The sequence below is a fragment of the Apium graveolens genome, chromosome 9 (assembly GCF_009905375.1).
Source record: "Apium graveolens cultivar Ventura chromosome 9, ASM990537v1, whole genome shotgun sequence".
NCBI classification, from domain to species: domain Eukaryota; kingdom Viridiplantae; phylum Streptophyta; class Magnoliopsida; order Apiales; family Apiaceae; genus Apium; species Apium graveolens.
Window position 1 is genome coordinate 218596321 of NC_133655.1, and position 9572 is coordinate 218605892.

Here is a 9572-nt window from a genome sequence, read left to right on the forward strand (position 1 = left end):
GCCGCACTTCCCTGTTGAGGATATGATTGTCTTGTAGCATACTGCTGTGGTTGCTGGAATCCAGGTGGGTTAAACTGTTTACTCACTCCTTGCTGATATGGTGGCTGAATAGCATTCTGATTATTTCCCCAGCTGGAATTTGGATGATTTCTGTTGTTAGGATGATAGGTTGCTGGCACAGGCTGCTGTTGTCACTGATAATTATTCACATACTGAACAGATTCGTTGACAAGAGAACACTGATCCGTAGCATGAGAACCTGCACAAAGCTAACAAACCATAGCTATTTGATTAACTCCATACGTAGCCAACGAATCAACCTTCATTGATAGCGCTTGGAGCTGGGCTGCAATAGCGGTGGCTGCATCAACTTCCAGAACACCTGCTACCTTGCCTGATGTCATCCTCTGAGTTGGGTTTTGATGCTCATTTGCAGCCATCGTCTCAATAAGATTGTACGCCTCAGTATAGCTTTTAGCCCATAAGGCGCCTCCAGCTGCTGCATCGAGCATGGGCCGAGATTGAGCCCCCAAACCATTATAAAAACCAGTGATTACCATCCAATCCGGCATTCCATGATGTGGACATTTTCTCAACATTTCCTTGTAGCGTTCCCAAGCCTCGCACATAGATTCTGTAGGTTGCTGCGCAAACTGAGTAAGAGCACTCCTCATAGCAGCAGTCTTTGCCATTGGATAAAACTTCACCAGAAACTTTTGCGCAAGATCTTGCCACGTAGTGATTGACCCAGCTGGTTCAGAATGTAACCAGTCTTTAGCCTTATCCCTCAGTGAGAATGGGAAAAGCCTCAACTTGATAGCCTCATCAGTCACGCCATTATACTTAAAAGTGCTGCAGATCTCGACAAAATTCCTTATGTGCATGTTGGGGTCTTCAGTTGCCGCTCCTCCAAAAGAAACAGAATTCTGCACCATCTGAATAGTGCCCAGCTTGATTTCAAAGGTGTTAGCTTGAATAGCCGGATGAAGGATGCTTGACTGAATGTCATCAATTTTAGGCCGAGAAAAATCCATAAGAGCTGGATCAGCTTGAACAATATGATCTCCCATGTTTACTGGTTCTTTCTGCTCAGTTCCTGAATCCGAATCCTCAAAATCTAACTTCTCCGGTGTATCAAGAACTTCGTCTTTCTCCTCAGCTGTATCTAAGGTCCTCTTGCGAGCACGAGAACGAGTTTGCATAAACGCACTAAAGTACCTGAAACACAACCGAAAAGAGTAATTAACTACTACGTCCTAATCACTGAGTCCTAATGACCAATGATGGTAAGTACATAAACTAAACAACTACGCCGAGTCCCCGGCAGCGGCGCCAAAAACTTGTTAGGGCGAAATCACGCACTAATATTCACGCAAGTATACGCGTTCGCAAGTAATATAGAATACTTTCTAATTCGTTCCCTCAGAGACTCAGACTAAGTTATTGTGTAATTTAACTCACTCACCAATGTATGATTACTTCTCAATGTTAAGTTAATAACACTTAAAATTGTTGATTAAATATTAACTATAATTAACTACTTAATTAACCACTTAACTAACACTGCAATTTATCAATAATAAAACACTCATGAGATCACAACTTCATTATTACTTCCTTCTATAGCCATAGTTATTACCTTTAGCATGTGACAGTGATGATATTAATCGAATAACACAAAACTGATAAAAGCCAACTTTCATTGTACTAATACCATTCTACCAAACATCCACAATTAAGATAGAAATTGAATAGTCATCAATTATGTTGAGTTCCTATATGTCTACAGAAATTGACAACACAACGATTTAAGCACAAGTTATTCCTTTTGATTACATAGGGCAAATAAAACTGTTAGAGTTACCCACTAATCATGCACAACGTACATGAACCTATGCTAGCATGGCAAGTTCTAAATCTCAAGATCCACTGTCGCTTCACAAGAGATTAACACCCTATCTTATATGTTCGCGACGCACATAAGACGAATACGCACAACCAATACTAGATATCATGCAATCATCACACACTAAAGTATTAAACAATTAACTAAAGAATTCCATAATAAATCCGTTGCAACCCCACGATCACGATTAGCCCATAATAGAACTTATCGCCATCATGGGTTCATATGAAATCATGATAAACGAACACAAGAAAATAACAACTAAACTAATTATATTAAAACAGAGTACGTCACAAGAGTAAATAAGTCAAAGCAAGAAAACTAGCATCCAACGTTACAACGAAACAAGAATTACAAGAATATATGCTTCCTCTTCGTTGCTGTGTGCTAAATCGGTCTTCTTCCTTATCTCCTTCGCTTCTTGCAAAACACAATCTAAAACATAATCCCTTCTTAATACTCTGTGAAAAACGTCTCAAATCTACTTATATAATAGTCCCATAAAACTCAGATTACATAGAAGTTGGAAGCCAAACAGAAGTAGAAGTCTAAAACAATATATTATTTTCCCCGACCCTGCGCGGCCGCTCAGCATTTCTGCGCGGGCGCGCAAGGCTGCTGCGCGGCCGCTCAGCATTGCTGCGCGGGCGCGCAGGACCCTACTGGAAAATTTCCAGGTTTGCTCCTTTTCTTCGCCGTAATCTGCCCGTTCTTTTCCTCTCGCAATGGTGAACACATGCCAAGGCTTATTCTTGATGATTCCTCCTCCGAAATGCAACTAATACCCTGAAATGCATAAACACTAGAAAAACGCATCAAATACACAAAATACTTGATTTCAAGACACCAATTTAAGCCATTTTAAGACGTTCTAAGTGGTATAAAATGCCACTTATCACTGAGCTAGTTAGCTCACTCTTGCGAATCTGTTTATGTTCTTTTCCAGTTAAAAAGGAATCTGGTGGTACCGAGGATCCCCAATCGAGTGCGCAAGCTAGGTATACAGGTTAAAATGGAATAAGCTAGCGGAAGTTGTGTGGATTAGTATGTGTTAAAAGTTTGTAATAAAGCTTTATATCAGATGTAAGATAAATAAATTTGGAATTTGGTACGTTTGTAATAAATAAGGTTGTGGCTTGTGGACATACTTTGAACTGTTGCGATCCGTGGTTATGGTAAGTAGAGTCATTTCATATAGTGTTATTTTATAAACAGGTTTATATATGGTGTGCGTGTGTGTTGTGGACCCCAAACTTCTGACCCGGGTTTGGAGGGCGCCACATCCACTTTTATAAAACTAAACACATAATCATCTACCAATAATCCTTATACCCAAACTTCTAAGCATAAAAACTTGATTTATAGCCAAGAACTCAAGTAAACATCAAACAACCAATCATGTAATCTATACCACATCATGCATATTCTAAATCACTTGAAAATCATATTTTTACAACCCATCGACTCTCATTTGATCACGGCCGATGGTGGTCGAACTCGAGGGTGCCCATGCACGGGTCTCCCTTTGAGTTTGAACCTCGAAATCACATAATCTAGTGTATTATACTCTCTTATAAGCATACACCATGCAAAAGTGTTTTCTTGGATATAATCAAAGAAATGATGTTGCGGAAACTTGCTTAAAAACTTACATACAAAGAGTATATAGGTAGAGGATTAGAAAAGATGAAGATCAATGGCAAAATCTTTGAATTATAGATAGTATTTGGGGTTGCATGTAGGAGAGAGAGAACTCGGGTGAGAGAGAGAGAGAGAAAGAAAGAGAGTGAGCCGAGAGAGGGGAAGAAGAAGGAGGAGAAGAAAGTGGGGGGGGGGAGGTAGTATTTATAATGGTGTGGAGGGGCAATTTAGTAAATAGCAAAATCCATTATCTTCTTTCTTTTCTCTCTATTTTTGATTTACAACTAAATAAAATAATGTAGTTTCGGTCCACTTAATCACAAATAATTAAACTTCCCTTTTAAAAAAAATAAAAGAAACATAATTAACTCCCTTTTTATATTTAATACAAATTGTTGTACAAATAGATTATTTAATATAGATTTTTACAAATAATCCCAAATAATATAAATTAACTCATAAAATCATTTTAAAATCTCAAATCATCAAAATAATTCCAACTATTATTTTTAAAAGTCCCTTGGACTACTTCAAAGATAATAAAGCAGATCTCGCACCTTGATCACATTCGTATAATCTTATAAAAATGATTAAAGACCAATAAAATCCTTATAAAATCATTTAAAATGCAATCGAGCGTAAATTTGAACACATATACATTAAATATCATGCAGACACACAAGATCATCAAATATAATTCACATTCACACTCTTAAACACTTGAATTCCTTTTAATACGGGTCTCGTGCAACTTGACGGGCCGACAACAAAGCTTAATCCCTTAGCTGACAATTCAAACTGGAACGAGTTTCTTTACGTTCCCAGTTACTATTATACAACAAGGACAATTAACCACAAAATAATTTAACCTTTTATTTATTCACATTAATTCACAACTACAACACAAAATTATACTTTATTCACTTAATCAAGTCACGAAATTTCCAGTCGCTACAATCTACCCCCTTAAAAGGATTCTGTCCTCAGAATCTAGTCTAAACAAATAGATGGGGATACTTCTCTCGCATTTCACTTTCTAATTCACAAGTTGATTCTTCTATCTTAGGATTTCTCCATAAAACTCTAACTAAAGGCACCAATTTATTTCTAAACACTTTCTCTTTTCGATCTAAGATTCGCACTGGTTGTTCCATATATGAAAGATCTTTTTGAATTTCCACGGGTTCTAACTCGATCACGTGACTTGCATCAGCATTATACTTTTTCAATAGAGATACATGGAATACATTATGAAGATGTTGCATTTGCGAAGGTAATGCTAACTCATATGCCACTCTTCTGACTTTCCTTAACACCTCGAAGGGTCCAATATATCTAGGACTCAACTTCCCTTTCTTCCTAAATCTGGATAGACCTTTCCATGGAGAGATCTTTAACAATACTTTGTCTCCGGGTTTGAATAACATATCTCTTCTGTTTTGATTTGCATACTTTCTTTGTCGATCTTGAGCAGCTACCAGCCCTTTATGAATCACTTCCACTTTCTCTTTCGTTTGTTGCACTAATTCTGGATCCAACAGCTTGCGCTCGCCAACCTCATCCCAATAGGTAGGGGATCTGCATTTTCTTCCACACAACGCTTCATAGGGTGGCATGCCGATACTCACGTGATAACTGATATTGTAAAAAAATTCAATCAACGGTAAATGGTCGTCCTATTTTCCTTTGAAATTCAATGCACAAGTTCTCAACATATCCTCAAACTTTTGAATAGTCCTTTCACTTTGCCCGTCTGTCTGCCGATGATACGCAGTGCTCATTTTCAACTTCATTCTCAAATGATCATGAATTTTTTTCCAAAATCTTGAGTTAAATCTCGGATCCCTATCAGATATGATAGACACTAGTACTCCATAACGCGTTGTGATTTCATCCAAGTACTGCTTGACCAACTTTTTCAATGAGAATCTTTCGTTGATAGGTAAGAAATGCGCTGATTTTGTCAGTCGATCAACTATTACCCAAATCGCATCATGATTAAACTTGGTCTTTGACAATCCTACCGCGAAATCCATCGCAATATGCTCCCATTTCCATTCTGGTATATCCAATGGTTGAAGTAATCCACTCGGTCGCTGATGTTTTGCTTTTACCCTTTGACACGTATAGTATTTACTTATCCATTCCACGATATCCTTTTTCATGTTCGGCCACCAATAATTCTCTTTTAAGTCCTTGTACATTTTCGTACTTCCAAGGTGAATTGAAAACCTCGAATTATGCGCTTCATGCAAAATCTCATGCTTTAGCTCCACAATGTTAGGAATCCAAAATACGTGAGCCAATGTGATATATTCCTTTTTCATCCTTTTGAGCTCTAACCTCTTCTCCTATCAAATTCTCTTTCTCATGGTTCATCACTTGTTCTTGAAAACATCGAATCTTTTCCACGATTTCTGGCTGAAATGTCATCGTATACATTGCTTCATTTGCAAACTATGAAACTCGTACTTCTATTTCCAATTTCTTAAATTCCTTGATCAACTCTTCAGACGAAGTCAACACATTCAACCTTTCCTTGCGGCTCAATGCATCCGCTACAACATTCGCTTTCCCGGGGTGATAACTTTTCGTATAGTCGTAATCCTTGATCTATTCCAACCATCTCCTCTGCCTTATGTTCAGTTCTTTCTGCGTAAAGATATACTTTAAGCTCTTGTGATCCATATAAATCTCACATTTTCTCCATATAAATAGTGCCTCCAAATCTTAAGAGCAAACATTATTGCTGCTAATTCCAAATCATGTATAGGATACTTCTGTCCGTGCGACATTAACTGTCTTGACGCATATGCTATCACCTTTTAGTGTTACATTAACACACAATCTAGTCCTTTATATGAAGCATCGCTGTAAATTACAAACTCACCTTTTTCATCGGGTATAATCAACACTGTTGCAGTTACTAACCTTTTATTTAGCTCTTGAAAACTTTCCTCGCACTTACCTGTCCAAACAAACTTCTCGTTCTTCCTTGTCAACTTAGTCAATGGAACAACAATCTTAGAAAAATCTTGTACAAACCTTCTATAATATCCCGCTAATCCAAGAAAACTTCTTACTTCCGTAGGAGTCTTTGGCCTTTCCCAATTCATCACATCTTCTATCTTTGCGGGATCTACTTTGATACCTTCACTATTTACTACATGTCCGAGAAACTGAACTTTCTTTAGCCAAAATTTGCATTTAGAAAACTTCTTTTATAACTTCTCTTTCCTTAAAATCTCCAAAGAAATCCTCAAATGTTCCATATGTTCTGCTTTTGTCTTGGAGTATGTCTTCCGCCTTGATCTTTAATTGATGGTAACCAGATCTTAAATCAATCTTTAAGAAATAGGTAGCTCCTTTTAGCTGATCAAATAAATCATCGATTGGTGGCAGAGGACACTTAATAGTCAACTTATTCAATTCGCGATAATCGATACACAATCTCATACTTCCGTCGTTCTTCTTTACGAATAGCACTGGTGCACCTCATGGGGATACACTCGGGTGAATTAATCCTTTGTTTAACAATTCTTGCAATTGCGTTGCTAATTCTTCCATCTCGACAGGTGCCATTCGATAGGGAGCTTTCAAAACTGGTTCCGTTCCAGGAGCCAAATCAATGGTGAATTCGATCTCTCGATCTGGAGGTAGTCCAAGTAATTCATCTGGAAACACATCGGGAAAATCTTTAACTACTGGAATATCCTCAATTCTAAAATATTCCACCTCTATATCCTTTACATGAGCCAAATACGCTTCACATCCCTGTCATAACAATCTCTTCACTTGGATAGCTGTTAGAAACTTCCTTTCTTGCTTCTTCCCTCTAAATATCACTTCAACTCCATCCCTGGTTGTAATATCCGAAATATATCGTGTAATTATTTTACCAATAAATAGTTATTATGTATGTTCACTATCTATTCTGTGAATTATTTGTTAAGTGTTATATGTGTTTGGATATTTAAAAATAATATTAATTGAGTATTTTAATTTTTATAAGTTCAAAATAAAATATAAATAATTGTAAAATCTTCCTATTTATTTTTATGTTGATTTATGATTTTATAGGAAATATATGGATTTTACAAAATCTTTTTCCAAGTATTTAAAAACTATATTATACAATCGGGAACCAACCGACGTCATCCGTTCTTACGTTTTTATAACCCGAAACTCTTTCGAAAACTCCTTCCTAACCGAATTGCAATATTCCGAGCATTTTCCATGTTTCAACTTTTTCGATCCGGAGTACGGTTTGTCCTGTGCGGGTCCCAGCGCAACATTTTCGATACATTATTCGTTTCAGTAAATCAATAAAACTTGTATTTTTGATAAACGAGATCTTTTTATTAAACTATCACAATTATCACCTCGTAATACGTGTAACCAGGCGATGAGACCAAGACCGCAGTACAAATTGTACCAGAAATCATTTGCAGACAGTAATTACAGAGAAAATACTATAATTCTATTTTGTTCTTCGTAATCAAACACAAATTCGTAGGCGTTATCGATATCCGATTTTGGCGTACATATACTCAAAACGAAGCTACTGAAATCTAGAATCTAAATCTTCCATCAATTTCAACCCAGAAACATTAGGTGATTTCCTATTTAATTATTTATATTCGAATTTCTTGGTATTTAAATTATAAATTTTTGTTCGAGAGATTGTTTGTATGATTTGATGATTGTATGTTGTAGAGCTTGTTTTCCTGATCATTTTGGTATATTATACTCTTGATTTGGAGTTCAATAACATGTTTAATTTTGGGTTTGATTCTCGGAATTTAGAAATTAGGGTTTATATTACGTTGAATGTTTTCAATTGGCTTTAATTATTTTTAATTAATTTAAAAATTCCGAAAAATAGTTTCGGGCTTTAAAATATTATTTTAAATTGTTTTCAAGGCTCGATAATGATTATAAAATTATTTTGAAGCCAGATTTTGTCAACCGAACCCTGTTTATTACTTTAAAAATGATCCAACGACCCATTTTAATTCCGAAAAATGTTTTAAAAATCATTTTAAATACTCAAAAGCCTGTTCATAATCTGTGACTCCTTTATAAATGATATGTCATTGATTATTTGACGTGTTATGTGTTATATGTGACTTGTTGGTTGACTATTGGTCTATATATTCAGTGTTTATTTGTTTATAGCGTAACTTTCAATCCGTTAATCGGATTTGGGCGAAACGAAGGGTAGTTGAAACCTTATGGCATCCATGTGACAAGTAGAACAATGTGAGATGAATATTGATAGATGCTTATAATGCCTAGCAGAGTAAGCAAGGCGTAGGAAAGGGGAAGCAGGTGATCAGAAAATTGAATTGACATGTAGAAAATACAGCAAGTGATCAGAGAATAGAAGCAAGGCATAGGAAAAGCAGACGAGTGGTTGTTGAATAGAGTCATTAGACGAGTACAAGTGAAGTTGAAATCGATTATGATAAGGCAAGTACTTCTAAACCTTTCTCGAGATATATTGCAAATATTTCTTAATTCTCTTGTGACATATTGTTAATATTCAAAATAGCTCTGTTTTATATTATAAATACTTTGAATCCTTCAGCCTTGAACCTGAGCTACATCATTTGGTCTTTGAGCCGTAAGCCTTATTCTTTGTGAACCATTTCTTGTTGATTTACCAGATTTTAAACCACACAAATACGATACTACTCCATAAATATATAACCATCATATACCAAACTCTGGAACAAAATTGTTTAAATATACAGAAACTTTTATACTCAACCATACCTTGTGACATCAAAGTATTAAAACCCTGTAAAAACATTACTTATCTAATACCCGATTATCCTACAGTCTGGAGGCTACTTCTTTTATATACTTTGACATACCCTTTTGGTACTCATGAATTTTCACCATGCTTTTATACAAATATTTTTTTGCTATTGATTATGATCTGGTTTTATTGAATTCTATTATTTATCATATTGAACTGCTTCGAATTGGATAGTTTTCTTTGTGTGGACCAAATTCGTGG

The 9572-nt window shown here is 36.1% G+C and overlaps 1 non-coding gene across 1 annotated transcript; it reads left to right on the forward strand.

Annotated features, from left to right (window-relative positions):
- Positions 1-570: 570 nt before the first annotated feature.
- Positions 571-677, forward strand: LOC141687883 (small nucleolar RNA R71). Its single transcript, XR_012561362.1, has one exon. It is a non-coding gene; the product is annotated as a small nucleolar RNA R71 (small nucleolar RNA).
- The last annotated feature ends 8895 nt before the right edge of the window (positions 678-9572 follow it).